General features: G+C 48.0%; 1 long non-coding RNA gene across 1 annotated transcript, besides 1 other annotated feature; it reads left to right on the forward strand.

Annotated features, from left to right (window-relative positions):
• Positions 232-1,359: an enhancer, noted in NCBI's record as "VISTA enhancer mm1105". NCBI's record gives its function as "enhancer in: limb[9/11] | branchial arch[9/11] | nose[9/11]" and the evidence as "EXISTENCE:transgenic organism evidence [ECO:0001131][PMID:17130149]".
• 1810073O08Rik (RIKEN cDNA 1810073O08 gene) lies at positions 5,061-8,736 on the forward strand. The gene is made up of 2 exons (NR_166916.2): positions 5,061-5,231; positions 7,049-8,736. It is a non-coding gene; the product is annotated as an RIKEN cDNA 1810073O08 gene (long non-coding RNA).
• Positions 8,737-9,298: the final 562 nt, after the last annotated feature.

Genomic DNA, 9,298 nt, shown 5'->3' on the forward strand with positions numbered 1-9,298 from the left:
CACTAGTGATGGTAGTCTAACCAAAGAGAGAAGAATTTGCTTTGTTTTGTTTGGTTTTTGTTTTTCCGAGACAGGGTTTCTCTGTGTAGCCCTGGCTGCCCTGGAACTCACTCTGTAGACCGGACTCGAACTCAGACATCCTCCTGCCTCTGCCTCCCAAGTGCTAGGATTAAGACTTACTGAGGTAGCTTCTCTGAGACATGAGGGGCAGGAGATAACGGTGTAAGGCCTACCCTGATTGGTAGGTCTTTGGTAAATCTAGGGGTGGCCCACCAACACCAGCATATTCCCACTGCCTGTTTAATTTTGTGTTGTGGCTTTGAAGTCCCCTCTCTAGGATTTAGGCCCCTCCCTTTGAGCTGAGAGAAAGGGCCTTAGCCTCAGGAAGGGCTGGAAGGCAGCTTTTAAAAGCACATTCTTTGGTAGGTTAAAAATTAGTAGTTTTGTTTGTTTTTAAGAGTTAAGACTTAAACTCTGGTAGGAAATTGTCGTGGTATTTTTCTTTAAATGATCTGATCATTGTGAACTGAACTTTGGAAACCCCACAACATTCTGAGTGACTTGTAGGGAGTAGAATACCTAGTCCTTCCCCGGCAGGAATCCTGGGCCAGGAAGGGCTTCTTGTTGCCTGAGTCTGCCTCTACCCTTGACTGGATGCACAGTTTGCAGGGCTTGGTGTGAAATGAAAATGTAAGCCTACAGTTCAAAAATGAAGGATTTCAATACAAGGCTTTGAAAGTTAGGGGTCCTGCTGAGCCATCTATTCAGATTTTACCCTGGCAAGGGTGGCCTGACCTCCTGGGGGCCATTTTCAGCCAACTGGCTAAGCTTAAAGTTTGGGGGTGCCTCTCCTGTGTGTAGACACACAGCCCAGAGACATAGGGCAGGACTCAAGGCGTCTACCATCTTTGGAGCTCACATACCACAGCTGGCAACAATTTCCTGGCCTGGCTCTTTCCTCCAATTCCCACCTCCCCCTCACATTTCCTAGACCGTGCTCCTTGGTCATGAAATCTTTCTGGTTTAATCTGGGCTTGCTTGTAACCTGAGGGTCTGGGGAACGAGGTGCAGCTGTGTGGAGAGCGCCGGGCCACTTGGCGCTCCTTGAGCTGTTTACGGGCCTCCTCCTCCCAGAGCCTACTGTAAATAGAAAAGTACAAACACATGCTGGGTTTGCTTCAGATTAAAACTGTCGGTGGCTTTCCCTGGATCTTAACACAGAGCAGTTTGTGTTTATGTAGCGTGGGTTTCCTTGCCTGCTACTTACAGACTTGCATCATGCTTTGCTAAGCAAGACCTGACCATTTGAGCTTTCCAGAGCATCAGGAGGCACCATGTTGAGACTTCCAGAGCACAGTCTCAGGTCAGCCTGACCTCAACTGCCCAGATCAGAGCTGTGCTGGGCAAAAGAGTGGTGAGGAGTCACGTGTGGCTCTCGAGTCCCTGAGATGTGCTGCTCTGACTGTAGAGTACTCGCTGGACTTCGTAGTTTCAGTACAACAAATGAAAAAGATCTTTCTTCTTTCCTCTTTTGTACTTTAGTTACATATTTAAAATGATAGCATTTCTTATAGAATTGCTCAAATAGAAGATATTAGGGTGTTTTGTTTTGGTTTTTGGGGGGTTTGGGTTGTTTTGTTTTGTTTTTGTTTTTGTTTTTGTTTTTGTTTTGAGACTGTTTCTCTGTGTAGCCCTGGCTGTCCTGGAACTCACTCTGTAACCCAGGCTGGCCTCAAACTCACAGAGATCCACCTGCCTCTGCCTTCCAAGTGTTGGGATGAATTAATTTAGCATATTTCTTTTTTTTTTCTTTTTCTATTTTAAATGAAGTTACTAGAAAATTACACACACACACATGTGTGGTGGTTTCAATTCTTGGCCATAGGGAGTGGTGCTATTAGGAGGTGTGGCCTTGCTGGAGGAAGTGTATCACTGTGGGCTTTGAGGCTCCTATGCTCAGGCTCTGCCTAGTGTCTCCTGGCTGCCTTCAGATCAAGATGTAGAACTCTGGGCTCCTATAGCACCACGTCTGCCTGATGTGTCCCACCATAATGATAATGGACTGAACCTCTGAAACTGTAAACTAGCCTTAATTAAATGTCCTTCATAATAGTTGCCATGGTCATGGTGTCTCTTCACAGCAATAAAACCCCAACTAAGACAGTATATCTCTTATATTTGTGTCCTCTTTCTATTACCTAGCACCAAAAATCTCTTGTACTTCCCTTGCCAGGTCTTTGTAGGACACACACATACATATAAGTACACACCACACACACTCCTGAAAACCTTGGTAGATAAGCCAGGCCAGTGAGATCATGTGACCCTCCCTCAGTCTTCAGGGAGCATCCTCAGAATGCCACAGAACCCCCTCACACTAGGGGACTTCATTTACCACTGGGAGTCAGTCTGCCACATCTGTTTTGCTTAACAAATTTACTGAGCATCTATGGCTTCTAGGCAATGTGACATAGTGATGTCAGAGCACAGGCTCTACTCTTGGAGTCCTAGGTCTTCTTATCTGTAAAATGGGATGATAACACCAGGTACAGAAGCAGGTTGGTGGTCCAGTGTCTATACCTTGGGCTTGCTCCTTGTCAAGTGGTCAAGGCACAGACAGCCCGTAGCATGAAGGCATTGCATCAGTGTGAGCCTGTTATACAGGCAAGCCTCATCTGTCCTCTGGATGATCACAGAGCTCAGCAGCCTCTGAGAAAGGAAGGGGTAGTACCCAGAAAGGGAAGAAGAGGGACTTGGGTCCTAGAGAGCCCCAAAGCAGAGTGGAGAGGCCCTAGAAGTATACTGCTAACAGCTGGAATAGACAGGTTTCAACCAGGAGCCTGCTAAACAGGGTCAGCATGGCCAGCCTGGGTGGGATTAGGATGGGAACAGGAAGATGCAAGGTTAGGCAAGAACAAATGCACCCAGTGTTCAGGCTTAAAGCTTCCATCTACCGGGCCCACCATGACACATGATCAGGCAGTGCCCCACCCTAACTTACTCTCTATTGAATAGAATAGTGGTTTTCATACTATTCCTTGGCCCAAGAAACTCCACTTTGCAAGTAGCTTTTGACTCCATTCTGAGGATGGAAGAGGTGGACATGCGGACAGTGCCATCTATGGGACCCACCAACCACTTGATAAAGAGTGATAAACGACTTATTCTTGGGTGCCAGCCTAGAATAAATCCAGTCTAGAAGAGTGAAGGGCATATTAAAAATCATGTCAAGAAAAACAGACCGGAAAGGGTGAAACTCCCTTAAAGGACCCCAAGGGAGAAGGACACTTAACTCTTCAATAGCCATGGCCCCATCAGCTCATCATCTGGCCACCCAGCTCATGCAGAGGGTGTGCCTAGGGCCCTAAAAGAGAGAGCTCCCAGCTGTTCCAGGGACCTCTGCTTACTTTGGTCCCCACTGTTGATGCAGCCTACTTGACTTGCAGATATGCCTATCTTCCCGTTTGTCTCTCTGGGTCTTCTGTCTGTCCGTATATCCAGACCTGTTCGCCTATTGCTCCTCCAGCCTCCACAGTTCTGTACTGCCTCTGCCTTTAGACTCCTTTCTCTGGAACTCTGCTCAAACCTGTGGCTTATCAGCAGCAGGGCTCCAGCGATCACTCAGCAGAGCTCCCATCCTGGTCCACTGTTCCCCTTTGGAGACTCTTTTTGATGTTTCCATGCCTCTCTGGTCTCTTTTGAAATCTCTTGAACACTTCTGTGGACTTTTTTGTTTTGCTTTTTTAAAGCTCTCTCTCTCTGTGTGTCCATGTGTTTGCATGATGTATGATCTGAGAGTTAATATTAGCAGTTAAGATTATAATAAAAAGAAACGGTGTTTGCCTTGGCCAGAGCTATCAAGGCAAGCGAGGCTACTTGCTGACATTCTGCCAGTGGAGCAGCTGTACCTTGTAGATTTCTTGTTACTCAACACATGCTGACATCGTGAAAGGACTCCAACGCATTCATCTGTGTTTCTGACATAGCACACTTATGACATCAGGGTTGAGTGAGGGAACCTGACCACACTCCAAAGCCCACGTTGGAGGTGGGCCAGAAGATACTAGAAGCGTCGGGCCGTTTTTCCTGCAGTCTTGCCCCCATTAAGTACTCGCCTCACTGTAATGTTTGCTGGTAAAACAAACAGATCCTCACATTTCCCTGACTGAACCGCCTGGGGTGGGCTCCTGGCTGGGAGGAGGCTGTCTGTGTGCTGCCTCAGGGGCCCAGACTCTCAATGACTCTGCTCTCCTTATGGGATGGCTCAGAGTCCTCTGCAGTCAGCAGGCACACAGGAGAGAGAGAGACAGGAGGCGCAAGCTCATCTTGTCTCCTCGGCCTGGGTGCTACCATCTACCGCTTAGATTTTGTTCTCACGGTGAGGACCAGGCTCACACCCACCCATCTCCATGCTTTTAGCTGCTCTGCTCTGCTCATAGAGCTGAGCCCATAGCCCAGGATGCTCCCTCCTCAGGAGGCCTTTTAGCTCTCCTCGTTTGTGTTTGTTTGTTTGCTTGAGACAGAGTTTCTCTGTGTAGCCCTGGCTCTCCTGGAACATGTTCTATAGATGAGGCTGCTCTCAAACTCAAAGAGACCCACCTGCCTCTGCCTCTGCCCCTGCCCCTGTCCCTGCCCCTGCCCCTGCCCCTGTCTCTGCCTGAGTGCTGACATTAAAGGCATGCACCGCCACTGCCCAGCCATTCTTAGCCCTTCTTTAAGATGCTTGGTAGGTTATTGGTCCCAGGCCCGGTTTTAAAAGGAAAAACCATGGATGTTCCTGAGGGGAAATGGAGGGCACAGGTGGACACCCTCAACGAGCTGGTACACACATTATCCTCTTAAAACTTCAGGCATTCTGAGTGCCTCCCAAGTCTCCTCTAAGAGACCCTAGAGTCCACTTCAGGTTGCTCTCCTCTGGGCTCGGTGACCTGGGCCCAGCAACTGTGATGGTCAAGTCCAAAAGTCCCCATCAGTCAGAACTGGATCAAAGGAAGAGATGTGGGTGGAGCTCAGGCACGTCACAACGTGCTTTCTCTCACCCAGGCCTTGTACCTCTAGCCAGGGCTTCTTACACACCTGCTGCCAAAAGGAGGGACATGAAGAGTAGCCAGGCTGCCAGACCTCAAGGTGTTTCTGAGTTTATGACAGGATGACCAGACACCTGATGAGAAGGATGCCAAGCTCCTGACAGGAGAAGAAGCAAAGGATGAATGCCAGAGGGGCCATCATGGGTGAGTCACTCCTCTGGGGCAATTGGAGGAGGCATCCTGGAACTTAGAACTTGCAGGAAGGGGTGGGGAGCACGGGGAATGGAGGGGAGCACGGGGAGCGGTGGGGAGCATGGGAAGACTCGCTGGCATTCCTACTTGTTTTTATGTGTGTGATACTTTATAGTTGCAAAGCCAGTGAGGTGTGTGAAGCAGAGAAAAGAGAGAGAGAGAGAGAGAGAGAGAGAGAGAGAGAGAGAACACAGGCCCAGAGAGGCTGAGCCCCCTTGCTCAAGGTTGCACAGGAATTAGTAAGACTACAAATATCCTGCCTACAGTTTTGGTGTTTTTTGTATAAGTTTGACAAATGTTTCTCTTCTTCAAGGGCCGATCAGGGCAGGTTCCCCAGGCTGGGTAAGAAGCCCCCATGTAGGGCACAGACTCCCTGGAGGGCATCTTGAGTCTAGGTGCACAGCGTCCCTTTAAGAACATGTGTTTCCTGTTTTCTTTCTCCTGCTGGCTAAGGGCAGAATGGGGTTTTCCTGAGCGGAAGACCAGTGAAGTCCTGCTCAGTGCCGTCAGCTTTGGCTGGTCTGGGGCTCATAGCTCTATTATTCTGGAGCTGATCTGCTCTGGCCAGTCTTCCTAACTTGATACTCCAGTCATCCCAGATCTTGAACCCAGGGTCTTGACTCTTAGATGATAGTTTTGGAATATTCCTTAAGAATTAATCAAGGTCTTAGAATTGGTACTGCCCTGGAACAGAGACACTAAGGCTGAGGGAGGGAGGAGCAGGTCTCCTCAAAGAAGCAAAACAAGACCTTAGGCAGCCGAAGACCCAGGGCAGGAACTTCACCCCCATGCCCCTCCCACTGTTCTCATTCATCCTGGGTGCAAGTTGAGGTTAGACCTCACTCCAGTCTGCTAGACGGTACCATGCGGAGTTGGCACGGTCTGGGTTCAGGCCATAACAGCTGTGAATATAGAGTTCCTGGAGGCTAACCGAACATCTTTTTCTACTGTCTGGTTCATGATTTTTGTTTCTTAGAATATATCATAGTTCAGGGAGATATCACTGAGCCTGGTGACCCGGGTTCAATCCCTAGGACCCATATGGTGGAAGGAGAGAACCAGATCCTGAAAACAGTCCTCTACGCATGTGCATGTGTGCACATATATATGTGTATATACACACTTTAGAAATATATGTATATGCATATATGTGTGTATGTATAAATAAATGCAATGAAAAAGGATATATCCTTTTTTAAGATTTATTTTCATTTTTGATTATGTGTACAATTATGTGTGTGTGTGTGTGTATACACACTCGAGAGAGCGCACACATGCATGCATAGCTATATGTATGAGGGCAGGTGCCTGCAGAGTCCAGAATAGAGTATAGATCCTTAGGAACTAGCTGGAATTATACATGGTGTGAGCTACCATAGGTGGGTGCTGGAAACTGAACTTGGGTCCTCTATATAAGCAGTATGCCTGCTCTTAGCTGCTAACCCATCTCTCTAGCCCCATCTTAGTCTGTTGTATGTTTCTATGACAAAATACCTGAGGTGGGATAATTATAATATAAAGAGGTTTATTTTGCTTACAGTTTGGGAAGCTCAGACACCATGATCAAGTAGCCCACTCCATGTGGCTTCTGGATGACAGTGTTCTGTAACAATATGGCGGATGACATCACCTGGTGGGAGCACAAATAGGGGCTGTGAGTGTCACACACGGAACTAGTTTTTTTCCCACGATGAGCTAGCCCACTCTCTTGGGGTAGGCATTCCTTCTGAGGGTGGCATTTTCATAACTCAATTATTTCTTTCTTGAAGGTTCGACCATCCTTCTAATAGCGTTGCATTGGGGACCAAGTCTCTAGTATCTGTGAGATAAATCATACCCCAGACATGGCAGAAGAACTACAAATGAAAGGAGTTACAAGAAGTCTGCAGAGCTTTGGAGCTCGGTACCAGTGGAGGTATGAAGAGGAAAGCCAGCTCCCATGATGGTTGCCAGCCTGCATACAGAGACTACCCTATCTCTGCTCCCGCTGCTTCCTCTCCCCATGCCCCTGCAGAGGGACTATCCCCTCCTGAGGCTTGTTGGAGATCTGGTTCTGTGTCTTGCAATTGCTCTTAAGAGTGTTAGGGTGTGGATTGGAGAGATGGCTTAGCAGTTAAGAGTGCTTGCTTCTTTCCCAGAGGATTCAGGTTTGGATCCTAGAGCTCACACCAGGCAGCTCTCAACCACCTGCAGCCCTGTAAAACCGTGGGAACTAATGCTGGCTTCTGGCTTCCAGGGGCACCTGCACACACGTGGTAGCTACACAGACACATAAATAACTCCCTGTCTTAAGTAAAGAGGTGTGTGTGTGTGTGTGTGTGTGTGTGTGTGTGTGTGTGTATTTTGGGGGTTGGTGATAACCACCTTCGGTGACCCGGCCTGGGGCTTTGAAGTCCTCTTTCTAAATGGGAGCTCCAGGCACAAGCAGCCTAGAGTTATTAGGCACAGGTTTATCTGGGGCTAATTTAACTTGTTAAGATAATTGTGCCAGAGGCTGCAGCTCTGAGGTCTTCACCTTTATAATTACCCTTTTCTGGGTCTCTTTCATCTCTAAAGACTATGCCCCTCTATGGAGCTTGCTGTCTCTCACCCCTCCTTCCAGAGCTTGGGGGCAGGTCCTACCGATGCTTTCACAAGGGCTTGTGTGTTTGTGTAAAATGTGTAGAAGGGTTATTCCAGGTGCAGTCATTCGAAGCCACTGACTCTTTCTCACTTCAACTTCCCCTCTGCCACATTTTTCCTGCTGTCAATTGGAAGTGGAACTGGGAACATTTGGGGGATCTAACTCCCCAAAACTTGATCCAGAACTGCGCAGAATATGAGGAGTAGGATGACTTCAAGCTGTATGCTATGCATGCACATATGGTTCCATGGGTGAGCTCAGTCGCGTCTGAGCATGTTAGTTAAAGTTACTCCAGAGGAATGGTTTCCTGGAAAACTCCCGCCTCCCGTGGTGATGTGGTGAAAGCCAGTAAGAGAGGCCTGTGGGGAGTGACAGAGAAACCAGGTTTAAAGTGCAGAGCCAGGAGCTAGTCTGAGGAAAGTTCCTTCAGTTGAACAGTTCTTTTATAAAATTTGATAGAGTTTACTACCAAATTTGCGTGATATTTGCGTAATATCAGGATAATTTTGTGCGTCAGCTCAGATACTTTGGGGTCTGTCATGAAGGAGCTGCCAGGAGTGATTAGCACTTGCCTTGGTAGGCTAAGAAGATGGCCCTCATTCAGGCAGAGGTTCATTCTGCTAAGTGCCTGAACTGAAGTGCAAAGACAGGGGGACCTAGTACTCAAGTCCTTGGATCCGGACTGAATGGTGTCACCAGCTCTTCTGACTTTCCAGTGTGAACCTGGAAGTTGGAGAGACTTCTGAGCCTCCATATTTCTAAGAGCCAGTTTTCCTCTGTCCCTCCTTCACTGTGACAAACTCCTCCCTGAATAAAATGGAGAAAGCCGGCCAAGCATGAGTGTTCATTTGCTTGTTGTTTCCCATGGAGAATGAGGTGTGACTCGTAGGTGGCCTTGCCACCAAAACAATGGCCCCCTCCTGGGACAGTTGTGATGCTTCTAGATCTGTAACTGCATTCAAGTGTCTAAAAAGCTGGGGCACCCAGAGCGATGCATGGGGAACACATTGGAAAGAGTAACTTGCGTTTTCTAATCTGCCCAAACAGAAATCTGAGGGACATGAATACGCAAATGTGTCAGAGGTGTGAGATACACAACGATCATAAAGTTCCATTAGGCAAAAACCCATTGATACAGGCTTACCTAGCCGACTCTGCAGCTAGCTGGGAAGGGTTCCAGCCCAACTGGCTGGCTGGTTGGTTGGTTGGTTGGTTGGTTGGTTGTTGGCTGAAATAAGGATCAAAAGATGACCCACCATGAGTGTGCCGAACAGTCTTATGTCAACTTGATACCACTAAAGTCATCTGAGAGGGAACCTCAGATTAAGAGAATACCTCCACAAGTAGAGTTTTAGACAGGACTCTAAGGAATTTTCATAGGACTGATGGAGGAGGG

Source organism: Mus musculus, chromosome 17, assembly GCF_000001635.26.
Source record: "Mus musculus strain C57BL/6J chromosome 17, GRCm38.p6 C57BL/6J".
Lineage (NCBI taxonomy): Eukaryota > Metazoa > Chordata > Mammalia > Rodentia > Muridae > Mus > Mus musculus.